This window comes from Nicotiana sylvestris, chromosome 2 (assembly GCF_000393655.2).
Source record: "Nicotiana sylvestris chromosome 2, ASM39365v2, whole genome shotgun sequence".
Lineage (NCBI taxonomy): Eukaryota > Viridiplantae > Streptophyta > Magnoliopsida > Solanales > Solanaceae > Nicotiana > Nicotiana sylvestris.
Window position 1 is genome coordinate 19,905,493 of NC_091058.1, and position 15,244 is coordinate 19,920,736.

The window sequence follows — 15,244 nt, forward strand, 5'->3', positions numbered from 1 at the left end:
GCTTTACTTAATTTGTGTTGTTTTCTTATGAATTGTATAATAATTACTAAATAAGATTTTTTTTCTTTTGTTATGGTCATATATTACATATCAAACAAAAAAAATTATTTCTAAGATATTTTGGTAAAATTACTTATGGATCAATTTGGGCAAAAAATTAGCCCAACTTTAAATGTGTTAAGATGGGTTGGGTCAAGATAGGATGAGGTCAATAAATGGACGGGTCAATGATCAGCCCAACCTTGGGCGGGTTGGGGTAAAAATAGCACGTGCTAGCTAGTTTTTTTACTGGTCATCCAAAAATAGTCAGCGTTTGCAAAGTCATTGAAAAATAACCACTATTTTGTTGCAACACGGAAAGTTCCAGCATAATATAGTGGAGATCGGTGCACCTGTGTATGAACTTCCAGCATAATATGCTGGAACTCCAACACGCGGAAAGTTTCAGTATATTATGCTGGACCGGTATATTATACTGGAATTCCAGTATAATATACTGGAACTCCAGTATATAAGTTCCAATATATTATGCTGGAACTCCAGTATATTATACTGGAGTATTTTTCCGGATTTTGAACAGTATTTTCGTTCGTATTTATCTTTACATGAAAAGTGGCTAAATTTTAATTACTTTTGAAACGCTGGTTATTTTTGAATGACTACTTGTAAATCTGGCTATTTTTGAATTTCTTCCTGGGCGGGTTATTTGGGGTGGGGCCAAATTTGACCGCCCTAGCTACTACTATTTATTGTGTAAAAAAAAATTAGTTATTTGGTTGGTGCTTTTATTTTGGAAATTTGGTGGAGGTTGGAAGATGACGCTTAGCCAAATTCACCTATGTGGTTGTAACTTGTGACAATTCCACTAACTTCTGGTATTTGACTAGCTATTTTTTATGTTACGAAATTTAAATGCACTTCATGTATTTATCCCTTTTGCATTTACTCATCTTAAAATAATTTTCAGAAGTTTGTTATGAAGGCATAATTATCATTTAAAGGAAAAAACTTCGGATCCTAACAAAAAAATGACTTACTTTAGTACTATCTACTGCATATTTTTTAGTTTGGGATACTTTTAATGAAATAAAAACAATATTTGTTCAGATTTTCCTTTTTTTCTCTTGTATCGAAGAAAAGAAAATTTAAATTAAAAAAAATAAAAGGTAAAGAGAGGGTGAAACTTGAGAGGGAGCTCCCAACTAGTTATACATATATATGTAATATATCAAAGAAAAGAAAATTTAAATAAAAAAAAAAAGGCAAAGACAGGGTGAAACTTGAGAGGTAGCTCCCAACTATATATATATCATTTCCTCTTATCAGACCATTCCATTTTTATTTCTCTACTTGAGCCTCTCCAGAAAAAAGAAAAGAGAAAAAGAGTGACGGTGTACAAAACATGTCGGGAGAAATTCAAAAATAGCTAGATTTTCAATTGGTCATTCAAAAATAGTCCAGTTTTAAAAGTAATCGATATTTAGTCACTTTTCATGTAAAGATGAATCTGAGCGAAAACATTGTTCAAAACCCAAAAAATATGCCAGTATATTATGCTGGAGTTCCAGCATAAGTATACTTGAACTCCAGCATATTATGATGGAGTTCCAGCATAAGTACACTAGAACTCCAACATAATATCTGGAGTTCCAGCAAGTATATCTATCCAGCATAATACATTGGAGTTTGGAGCACCGGTGCTCCAGTCTCCAGTATATTATACTGGAGCCAACAAAGTATTCCGGTCCAGCATAATATGCTGGAGTTCATACACAGGTGCACCGAACTCTGGTATATTATGCTGGATCGGTCTCTGTTGCAACAAAATAGTAACTATTTTTCATTGACTTGGTAAACACTGACTATTTTTGAATGATCAGTCCGAAAACTGGCTATATCATACTATTTTTACAAACATGTCACATACCAATATGTGCGGACCTATATTAGTCCAAGAAGATTCAGTTGAATTCCTATAACGGAGAAGTGCTTTATTACATTAAAAAGTTGCTTTTTATTAAAAAAATAAAAGTATGTAGAATTGAATTTTCTTGCCACAAATAATATCTCCATAATAATATAGTTTAAAAATATGTGTAAGATCTTTTGTTTGAGCTCTAGTAGCCCCTCTCTGCTATTCCTTTTAATCATTTTAATGTGAAATTCTTATTTAAAAAAAAGACCTGTACTGGACCCATATATTGTTGAAAGAATTACAAGAAAATACACATGATTTCACACTATAATAAAAAATGGCAAATATTTTTAAGTTTTACCCCACCTAGCCCACATTATACATATTTTAAAAGCACTAGCAAATTCAAAATTTGTATTCTTACAACCATTGCTTCTAAAAGCTATGGAGTTAAATATGTGTTCTCACAACCATTGTTTTCACTCTCTCTTCTCACATCTTCTGCATATGCTTCAAGGGGCCGTGTATTTTCTGCTCTCCTCCTGTGCCACCTGCTTGCAATGTAAGAAAATTAAAGAGTAGAAGTCCATCATTGAAGATCATTCAAAGCTTTGCTTTTGAAAATGAGTTTTTTTGAATTTGCTAGTTGTTTGGATTGGGTGTTGTTCCAATTGATTGAAAATATCAAAAAGAGTTCATTTGAAGTGATTTGGAGTAGATTTGAGCAAGATTTGAGTTAAATTTCATAAAAGACGCAAGGAGGAAGACGAAGTCAGTTTTTTATATAATTATGTATAATTTTGTATAATAGTGTATATGAGTGTAGAAACACACCTTATACACTATTATACACTGTTATATACTTTTATATAAGCGTTTGTAGACGAACTTCTTCTATAATTTTCAGTTGCAATTCTTGTTCAAAACCAGTCCAAATCTCCATTAAATGACTTCAAATTTTATATACAATCTCCTTATACTATTTCTAACAAGTCTAAATAATATCCCACTCTAAATTTCTCACAAAATCAAATTCGAAATTTAAACCCACACATTTAAGCTTGTTAAAAATCTAATTTTCACCACCCAAATGAATTTGGTTTGTTGAATTAATATTTGAGTCACAGTTACTGATTCGAAAATTAATTTAAAAGCTTGAGGAATTTTTTTTAAAAATTAAATAGTAATTTTAAGAGCCTATTAGAGTTGGATGTTGAATCTTAGTTAGCCTATTATTTTTGGGCTAGATGGTTGTAAATTGAAATGTGGGTTATAAAATTGAAAAGTATGAAGCCCAATTGTTCTAATGTAAAATTTTCCCTATATTGTTTAGAAAACACTTATAAATTACTTTATTCGTCTCAATTTTTGTGACAATTTCTGGATTTTGGGAGTCAAATAAATTATTTTTTTAACATAATTTTTTCATATGCCTTTTAAATATTTTAAATTATTATTGATTATTGCAACATATAGTACTTTTGACATAGTTTTCAAATATTTTAATTTTATTTCTAAAATTTAAGGATTCTATATCCTAATACACGATCAAAATTAAAAATTCGAATTTCGAAAATGGAAAATTATTGTATAAATTGAGATAAATAAAGTAAATAGTACTAGCAGCCAAAAAAAAAAAAAAAACACTCACAACCCCTTAGGATTGTACTCAATTGATGGCCCAAGGGGGACCATAACAATATAGGTAATTGGGCACTTCTATTCAATGGTAGTACACTAGCTAGTACAGTACCTAGTTCCAGTTCAAAAATTAGATTTTTACCTAGCTATACTACATTAAAAACCTAGTTACCTATGTTCTCTATGCTTTGCAGTTTTTAACAAGTATTTAAGTTTTTCTTATAACTTGTACACATTGCTTTTTAAAAGGCTCTCACTCCATTATTAGTACTTTCAATTAAGGGATTCAATTACATCATTTCCTCTCTTGTTTTCCTTTCTCCTCTTCTCTCTCCTTTTAAAAAAAATCAAAATCCCTTAATCTACGTCCAGAATCTCCATCTTCTCTCTTCACCATTGCCTACAGCTTTATATTATTAAAAAATATTCAAGAATTATATGATAACTGTATTATAATTGTAGTTGAATTGTACCTGATACATCAATGCCTAAAACATAAATGTATCATACTTGCATCACAATTGTATCTAACTTGTATCTGGTATACTAATACCCAAAATAATACCTGATACAATACTAATAAATTAATATACAATAATCATATTTGTGATACAAATTGTAAAATTCGTCACGAATTCACAACTGCTCATAACAATATACAATGAATATACAATTATCATACATTTGTAATACAATTCCTACAATAATTATGATACATATACAATTATAATACAATCGCGATACATTTCTGAAAAATTATGATACAACTATGATCTTCATTTTTCTCAAGTTTTAATCATAACTCTACACTAAAAATTTAATATAATAGTATTATAATTGTATTAGTATTGTATCTACAACTTACCCACAACTTGATTGTAGAGAAAATTTTGAATTTCTTTTGTATTGAGATTTTGGATGTTGAAAGAGAGAAATCGGATATCAAATGCTTTGGAAGAAGAAAGAATCTGTAATTTTGGGGGGATAACAATGGATGATTGAAAGGGAGAAATCGGATATCAAAACCTTTGGAAGAGGAGTGAGTAAGCGAGATTTTTGGGTTAGAAAGATTTTGGGCATTAGTTGGTAAGAGAGAATTCTTACGGTGGGTAAGTACAAATTTGGGTAATTGTTAAAGAAAGAGAGAAAATGTTTTGTAATCCTTTGGAATCTTAAATGCAGGGGATTATGTGTAACTGATATGCTATATTTAAGGTATGTTGCATTTCCTCTGTTTTATGATTTTATATAAAACTAGTAAATATATGTATATATAAAGTTATTAACAAGGAACCTAAATAAAGATAGTAAATAGGTTTCTATTATAGTATAGCTAGGTAAAACTTCAGAGAAGTTTGTTGAATGCATGCAGTATTGCCTTTAGGAGTTGTTTGGTAGTAGGTATAAGAATAGTGCTGAATAAAGTATATTAGTAATACTGATATCAATGATGCTGAAATTAGTTATGCTGAGATTATTTCTTATCAACTGTTTGGTTTAGTATATATATTAAAGCATTGCATAATTTCATAAAAAATTAGTTGTTTACAAAAATATTCTCCACATTCTTTAGCTTTGTACACTTTGAGAGATTTAAGGGACAATTATTTATTTAACCATATTTATGCAAGTATTAAAAACCCTTGCATTGTTAATACCATGGTTTACTATGTATTAGTTATATATAGGATAATACCAAATAGAATGTATAACTAATACAAGTATTAGGGGTCGTTTGGTAAGATGCATTAGAGAAAATAATACATGCATTAGCTTTTGTTATTACTAATCTCTTGTTTGGTAGCATAATTTTTTCAACCTATGTACTACTAATGCAAGTATTAGTTATACAACCTATTTTGTATTATCCCATATATATTTAATAGAATACATAACAAACCATGGCATTAGCACTACAAAAACTATTAATGCGTGCATTAGCATAGTTAAAAATAAAATTGTCCTTAAAGTCTCTTAAAGCTAATGAATATGGAGGACATTTTTGTAAACAACTAATTTTCTTAAAAATTATGCAATGCATTTTAATTTTTAATACACCATACCAAACAGTAGATAAAAAATAATCTCTGCATAACTAATACTTATATTACCAACTCATGCATTACTGATACACTTTATTCAGCATTATTCTTGTACACTTTATCGAGCAACCCCTTGGAGGTTAATCTTTGGTGGCTTAAGGAATATGATATTTAATAACAAATCAGATTTGAATAGAGAATTGAGTGGTATTTTACTAATTTTGTTTTATATTTGAAATGTACAATGTTCGATTTTCGATAAATTCTCTCTTTCTCTTCTCATCTGCTCGAACTCGACCAAAAAAAAAAAGGATAGAAAACTTTGAACAGTGAATTTCAACTTATTATTTTCTGCATCAAACAGTGACCTACGAATCAATTAGTTACTGGGAAACTGGTATTAATACGAGTTCCGAATATAGTGGCTAAGTTTTCAATTACAGTTTAACTCCAAAAAGAAAAGGCTGGTTCCTGTAATCTTCAGACTAATTATCATGGACTGAAGGCCATCAAGGGTTTTGGTGAAATAGTACATAAAATTTCTTCACATTTAATTAGAGGTCTCAAATTTGACCCTTAGTTATGAGAGAATTCTAATAATAGGTAAAACTTTTCTTTGTAATGGGTCTTACGCAATATGATTTCGAATTAGACGGACTGGACTCCGATACTTGAAATGAAAAACAAATAAAGGTTTTAGACGCTATTTATATTAAACTATCTTTCACTTTCTAGACGCTATCTATATTTGTCATGACTTGTGCCACAAGACGTGACTTTTACTTTCATTTTTTGAATAGGACATGTTATATAGTAACATATTTATTGGCTGTTTATTTGTCATGACTTGTCCCGCGAGACGTGACTTTTAGGTATATGGTACAAAGTTGATTGCCGTAAATCTTAGTGCATTTAAAATAAAAAGACCCAGTTCGAAGTAACTTCTACGTAACTCTATCCGAGGATCATTCTTTCCTCTTTTCTCTTGCTCGTCTCGAGAGGATTTTTTTCTTATTCCTCTCATTAACAGACCCAATTAAAAGACAATCTTTCTCCTGAAAAACAAACAAACAAACAAACAAATTAAGATAAACATTCACGTCGCATTGCCTTTTTTCCATACTGTTTGTTTATATTCTATATGAGTGTGGCAGTTTCACTTAGTACTATGTTATTTCCTTCATTTCATTTATATGACATTGTACTGGGCGTGAATTCAATAAATAATGAAAGGTTTTTGAGATATATTAAAAGTATTTTTAGAATTTGTGATTTTAAATAATTAATGTCAATATAATTATAGCTATATATATGAGCATACTATCAAGGGTAAGAGAGAAGCTTAAAGTTAAATAAATATTATAAATAGAAAAATATTGTTCTTTTTTAAATAAACTAATTATAAAAAGAGCATCATATGAATAGAGCATGTGAAGAATTAGGATAATAATTACTAGTTACTAGCTAACATGCAAATGGGAGAGTAGATGAGAATACGAAGATGGGGTAGGCAACATATGTCGATGGTAATGAAAAAGAGAGGGAAAAAAGGAAGAAGATATCCTACGTTTGGTTTTACCGTGATTCTAGTTAGGGTATACATAAATCGGGTTGATTCGGTTATTATAAAAACTAAATCAAACCAACTATATCGATTTAGATTGGTTCGGTTTTGTCGGATTTTTGGGTTTTTATTACATGAATATTATTTCAATCTTACTTTGTTAAAGTTTTGATAAGTAAATATATGTTAGTATAAATCGAAAAAACTCACAAACATATGATCTATTAAAATATTCTTATAGAAAAAATGTTGTAGTAATACATGATAGTTATTTTTTTAGTTGTCTAACAATAATTTTTCATTTATGTACGTTTTCAAGGTTAATCGAATGTAATAAACATGAAAATCAATATGATACCTATATAATGATATGTTCTATTTAATTTAAATTATCGAATAACATTTCAAAATCGAAAAAGATATAAGAATTTAATAGATCCTGACATATGAATATGGAAGAACAAAGAAATTGACGCATTTCAATAACACTTGATAAGAAAGTAATGATACAATTCATTATTTAACGTAGTCAAAAATCGCCTCATATTCTATTAAATATTACATCTTACTAGAGAATCCTAAATATTTCTAGATATTTTTAATTTTTTTTATATAAAATCTTTAAAATATATATATAAATTATATATTTATATGTCGATTTGGTTCAATTTTTTTTTTTACTCAATACCAAATCGAATTAAATCAAACTTAATCGAGTTTTTTTAATCGATTTTGTAAGTTTTTGGATTCGATTTTACCACCCTAAGTCTAGCATTTTCATTTCCATCAAAAAATGTGTTTATGTTAGCGGTGCTAGGTGATTAGGATATTAGTAAACATGAGCTAATAATTTAGCACTAACTCGTTGTCATGTGTCTAATTAGACAGATCTGTAGTCATGTGTTTAAATATTAAACTAATTCTAACGAGTCCCGATAAAGAGCTAAAATATGTACATCCTTCGTTTTGAAAGAAAATAAACTTATTTTTTTAGTAGTTTATTAAAGAATAAATTCTTGCTAAATTTGAAAATAATTTTACTTAATTTTTTTTTACCCCTAATAAAATGACTTATAATCACACAAATATGGGTGGAATTCAAAAATAGCCAGATTTATAAGTGGTAATTGAAAAATAGTCACAGTTTCAAAAGTAATTGATAGTCACTTTTCATTTAAAGATAAATCTGAATGAAAACACTGCTCAAAATCCGAAAAATATTCTAGCATAATATACTGAAGTTCTATTATAATATACTGGACTTCCAGCATAATATACTGGAAGTTCATACACAGGTGCTCCATTCTTCGGTATATTATGCTGGAATTTTTTGTGTGTTGGAGTTCCAACATAATATGCTAGAAGTTCATATACAAGTGCACAAATCTCCAGTATATTATGCTGGAACTTTTCGTGTTGCAGCAAAATAGTGGCTATTTTTTAATAACTTTGCAAACGCTGGCTATTTTTCAATGACCAGTCCGAAAACTAGCTAGCTCGTGCTATTTTCATCGCAAATATCTATTGATTATTTTACACTACAAACTTTCAAAATTCATTTTTTTTAAACTTTGTATTCAATTAAATAGGTTCAAACAAATTGAAATGGGGATATTAATCATCTTTCGAATGGAAAGGGATGATATGCAATTTGGCTTCAAAATGTGATCATGGTATGCCCCTTCAAGATTTATGCTATGAAACCAATGGAATTTGTACAGTAGATCCTCTTCCTTGGTGATGAAGTTTGTTATCCTTGATTAGAGGGAATGATGAGCTTTACTAACACACACATACACACACCCAAAAAAAAAAAAAAAAGTAAACCAATGAAATATAAGATAGGAGATAATATTTTTTTAAAGAAATAAAAAAATAATAATAGGGGAACTTAGGGAATTTTTAAAGGTCTATACCTGTATTGATCCTTCAAATAAACGATTACTCCTGATCAATATTTAAGGGGAGAAATTAAAAAATAGTCAGATTTATAAATGGTCATTTAAAAATAGTCATAGTTTCAAAAGTAATCGAGATTTAGCTACTTTTTATGTAAAGATAAATTTAAACGAAAACATTGTTCAAAATCCGAAAAATACTCCAGCACAATATACTGAAATTCAAGTATAATATATTGGAACTCCAGTATAATATACTGAACTTCCAGCATAATATACCGGAGTTCCAGTATAATATACCGGTCCATCATAATATGCTGGAAGTTCATGCACAGGTGCTCTAATCTCCAGTATATTATGCTGGAACTTCATACACAGGTGCACCGATCTCCAGTATATTATATTGGAACTTTTCGTATTGCATCAAAATAGTGGCTATTTTTCAATGACTTTGCAATTGCTGGCTATTTTTGAATGACCAGTCTAAAAACTGGCTAACCCGTGCTATTTTTACATATTCTAGCCCCGACTTGTTATGAAAACCAAAATGTAAACAAATCCCAAGATAAGGTCATAACCGTAAAAATTGTACGGGGCGCCCCCATTTAACCTATACCCATTTTTTAAAAAACTTTTAACTTGTACCCACTTTTTAAATAACTTCAGCCCCCTTTCTCCTCCTCCTTCTCCTCCTTCGTTTTCTTCTTCAAGTTACAAAACAAACTGGTATTTATCTCTAGAAGCAACGCTGCTTTAGTTATAAGGTTAATCTTTTTTAATTGAGCAGTTCAGCAGTTGTACTTCTACCCAAATTTACAACAAATTAGTCTTAGAAAAAAGTTTAAGTTACCAGTAGGATGAGCAGTAAAATTTTGGAGTTTTTGTATGTTTATTCGTGTTTGAGGTGAGAAGATGTACGCTATTTTTCCTAAAAAATCACTGCTACTTGTGGTGCTTCAGCTCTAGAGCTGAAGTTCGCCAGTTACAAAACAAAATTTCAGCTCTAGAGCTGAAGTTCGCCAGTTACAAAACAAAAACTTCAACTCTAGAGCTGAAGTTCGTCAGTTACAAAATAAAAACTTTAGCTAGTTCGCCAGTTACAAAAACAAAATCTTCAACTTTAGAGCTGAAGTTTGTCAGTTACAAAACAAAAACTTCAGCTCTAGAGCTGAAGTTCGCCAGTTACAAAAACAAAAACTTCAACTCTAGAACTGAAGTTTGCTAGTTAAAAAATAAAAACTTCAGCTCTAGAGCTGAACTCCAGGTCCAGCTATAGAATGCTGAAGTTTTGCGTGATTGCTTTTGCTACTTTAGCCTCGTATGCTGAAGTTATGCGAAAAAGCGGGTACGCTTGTAATTTTTTTTGCAAAACAAACACAAATTAAAACGTGACACAAAAAGCGGATATAGATGCAAATCCCCCGTCATAACCTGTGATCTCCACTCATTCGGCTCAGCCCTATCATTTTAAACGTTGCCTAGCTTATCCCGTAAAGGATCCGAATTAGTTCCTTTTTTGGGGGTTGGAAAATTAATTTAAATATCCTAAAAATGAGCGAAAGATGTATAATTTATCTACAATTATTTTATATATGGATCGGGTTGGTTTGGTTTTTATCAAAACCAAACCAAATCAATTATATCGGTTTGGATTAGTTTGGTTTTGTCGAGTTTTTCGGGTTTTCGGGTTTTTTTTGTTACATGAATATTATTTCAATCTTACTTTATTAAAATTATAGATAAAACTTTGATAAGTGAATATATGTTTAGTAAATATGGAAAAAATGGACAAACATATGATCTATTAAAATATTCTAATGGGAGAATTTTTTTATTAACACATGATAGTTATTTTCTTAGTCGTCTAACAATAATTTTTCGTTAATTTACGCTTTCAAGGTTAATACATGAGAGGATCCCAAACATATGATCTATTAAAATATTCTAATGGGAGAATTTTTTTAGTAACACATGATAGTTATTTTCTTAGTCGTTTAACAATAATTTTTCGTTAATTTACGCTTTCAAGGTTAATACATGAGAGGATCCCAAATATTTCTACATTTTCTAAAGAAAAATCACTATAAAGTCTTAAAAATATAAATAAAATTTATATATTTATATGTCGGTTTGGTTCGGTTTTTTACTCAATATCAAACCAAGTCAAACCAAACCTAGTCGGGTTTTTTAATCGGTTTGGTTTGGTTTTTCGGTTTGGTGCGATTTTTCGGTTCGATTTGAACACCCACTGTTAAATTTTGCCCAAGCCCAAATGACTCTTCCAATCCGCCCAAGATTAGGATAGTTATTGACCCGCCCATTTATTTAAGTGATTCTATCTCAACCCATTTATAGGTGTGTTGATTTTTAGCCCAAATTAATTCATGGGTAACTTTGCTAAAATATCTTAGAAATAAATTTATTTTTTTATTTGATATGCTATATATAACCATAACAAAAGGAAAAAAAGTCTTATTTAGTAATTATACAATTCATAAGAAAACAACATATATTAACTAAAGATTGATAAGAGTTGGGCGGGTTGGGCTATGACCCAAATTTTGTTCTATCTTGACCCAACCCATCTTAGCCCAAGTAACTTTTGGACGGATCTTTTGACCTGCCCAAAATGAACCCAACCCGCATGACCCGTCCAAAATCGGCCCAACTCGTCCATTTGACGCCCATGTATATGTATATTAACTAGGTGACTAAATGTGTAACTTTATAGTTGATCAGCTATCCAAGTCAAATTGTTAGTTTTGAATTTTGCAACTCTTTCTTTCAATTTGAGCTTGCAACACAAGTTTTCAGTTAAACTATGTATAGGGAATTGAGGATATGCACTTCCTCACATAGTAATTTGACCTCCTACGACTTATTCTTTGGAATTTACAAAAATATTAGCTACCTACTAATTAAAGCTATCCAAACACAGTTAAAATCTCGTTCACATAATTAATTGCCTGCTACGAAAAGAAGAAAATTTCATTTAATCCTAGTGTATTGATTAAAATGCAATTATACTAACCGGATTTACGAAATACTACAGTATAATTTTACCGACTCCAAGATATGACAGCTGCTTTTAGTTTTGAGTTTTGACTGATTTGCTATAGCCTAGTGATTGGAGGCAAAAGGTGACAACAACTTTTGATATATTAGTAGCTCATGATAAATATTCGGTTGGAAAACTAATACAAAATTGTATAGAATTTGATATTTATTAATTTATTTAATTTTTGTCTAGTTAGAATTTGTAGTCAAAATTATATAGGAATATATTTTCTAATTTCTAGTTAAAGTAGATTTAATACTATTATAAATAGAAGTAATGCTATTTTTTTTTTCGCGTGAGGGATTGTGGAAATTTCTAAAGATTATTCAAAGAACTTAAATAAATTATTTTTCCTTCATATCCTAATCACTTATGATCGTTTGGTATGATGTGTTAGAAAAAATACTCACTATTATTTATCCCATGTTTGATAGCCCTTTCATTTCTTATATAGCTAATACATGTATAGTTAATACTGTTGCGGAAGCCAAATGTATATAGTGTGATTGAGTCACAATTACTATACCAAAAATTATGGCAGTCACTAAATAATAAATAAGACAATAAGACAACAATAAAAGGAACACCAGAATTTACGAGGTTCGTCCAATTTTGCCTACTTCCTCGGACACAAATAATATGTTATTCCACTCCAAAAATACAATTGAAACAATACTAAAGAGAAAAGATACAAATATCTTAAGAAGATGAAGAGACAAATGAGAGGTGTGTCTTAATCCACATTAGGTCTCCTTTTATAGGGAAAAATTCTCATTCAAAATTGTCACCCACCGATGTGGGACTTTTGCCAATTTCAACAAATTTCCACCTTAGCAAAATTCCACATCTTCAAATTTCTCTCAATAACATATTGGTTGTGTCCGAGGATGTAGGCAAAATTGGCCGAACCTCGTAAATTCCGGTGTTCCTTTTATTATTGTCTTATTGTCTTATCTATTATTTAGTGACTACCATAATTTTTGGTATAGCAGTTGTGACTCATTTATACTGTATACATTTGACCTCCGCAGCTACTCTATGATTTTATACCAAGTTCACCGTAGAATAACAATACATGGATTAGCTATACTTGGATTAAACTATGAAAAGACCAAATATCCTTGATGTTCAATCATTCCCCCCCTTCAATCTTTCTCAAGATTCCAGATCAAGAACGAGAAGATAAGCTCAAACAGCCACTGCTTCAGCCTTAAATCAACCAGAGGAGACAAAAAAATAAAATAAAATAAAATTGAGTCTTTCACGGAGAGGCTATACAAATGATATAAGAAGGCCAAGGATATGGGTTGAATCGCATCCCTCCGCCTCTTCCTCGATCTCCCCATGCATTTATCTTGAAACTATATTCTTCCCTTTATATGACGTATTGGAAGAATAGTTTGCGATTATTTGTCTCTTCTTGTAATTTCAAACACGGCTTTAAATCACTTCTAACTCTCTACCATTGAGATGGGATAATCTATGGTTCGATCATTCTGAAAGCGCTGAGTTAATAGAGCATATGGGTTAAGAATTAGCCCCTAATATCGACCCATTTAGGACGAGCAAAAAGGAAACGTCTATAGTTGTCAAGTCTTCACAATTCACGATTTATCCAATCTAAAAGAGGTGTCCGAAACCATATGCAGTTAAGTTAATATCAGTGACGGATTCAGGATTTAAACTCTATGAGTTCAACTTTTAAAATTTTTAACATTGAACTCATTATATTTTTAAAGTTATGGGTTCAAATCTATTATATTTGCAATTTTAATGAATTTTTACACATAAATTTCTACTCCGCGTCAAAAATTATGGGTTCAATTGAACCCATAACTAACACACTACATTGTTAATATAGGTGATATTTGATATGAAAATAAGTAAATAACATAGTGTAAAAACTATTGTTTTATCCACCTTTTTTTTTATAGCTTTTGTTACATTGCGCACCGCAGTAATATTATGCCAATATTGTACCATCACACATATATGTATATGAAAATGTTATTGGAATACGATTTTTTTATCCTTTATAGAGTGGGAAAACTACAATTTTTTTTTTTTTAAATAAAATAAAATAGGTAAAGCACAATTTTTGGAAAGTTAGCTACTGCTAGTGCAGCATCAAACAGTAAAACAGAAGACGTATAAAACCAAAAGAAATGCGTCTGCCGGGAGTCGAACCCGGGTCTATTGCTTGGAAGGCAATTATCCTAACCGTTGGACTACAAACGCTTGTATGTTGAAATAGTAGGTTCTTTATAATTTAACCATGATTCCCTAATTGCAGAATTAAACATTAAACATTAGAAAGAACTTTTAGAATGGTAAACAATACACATTATTAGAATCGGACTACTGAAATATAAACTTATCGCCCAGTAAATTTTTTTCGGCGTTTCAAAACTGATTATACACTTTTTTGTAGATTTGCATGACAAACTCGATCTCTATTATAAAGCTGTTATTTTAAGATTTGTTTAACCCTCTCAACAATCCCACCAGCAATATAAAATTTCACAATTTCTCTAGTAGTCGAAAATTACGTAAACCTATGGAGTAATATATTTATTTATTTTCTTTTTATGATTTTTGGAGAATGCTAGGAAAATGGATTGCTTGAGTTAAAAAAATGTAGAGGGGGGAGCTTACGCCTTACTCCATCCGTACATAAGACTACTTTTGATAAGAGTCAAAAAGTGATGGATCAAAGCTATATCCATAAAATAGCATAGATATACCAATTACTCATACTATACAAAGAAAATTTCAACCTTTCAAAAGTTGAAAGGAATGGACAAAATCAGATTTTTAGCTTTTGTTTCACCTTTGCCAAACAATATAAAGAAAAAGATTAATGATGCTTTCCTTAAACGCCACTATTTAGATGTAAGAAATGTGAAGCTATTATATTGGCAGAGTTCATTACTTGTTTGTTAAATTAAAATGCATTCGAAATGAGGGCTTCTTCTTGCTCCAATTTTGTGCCCCAACTAGTACTTATAAACATTATATTCTTTCTTCATATCTTTCAAAATGAATACAACCTCCTTGCTCCCCTCTAAGTATATGTGCATTAAAATTTTAAGATATCATGGATCGAGTCTAATTCATCCATTTTGT

At 30.3% G+C, this 15,244-nt stretch overlaps 1 non-coding gene across 1 annotated transcript; it reads right to left on the reverse strand.

Annotated features, from left to right (window-relative positions):
* Positions 1 to 14,284: 14,284 nt before the first annotated feature.
* TRNAG-UCC (transfer RNA glycine (anticodon UCC)) lies at positions 14,285 to 14,356 on the reverse strand. The gene has a single exon. It is a non-coding gene; the product is annotated as a tRNA-Gly (tRNA).
* Positions 14,357 to 15,244: the final 888 nt, after the last annotated feature.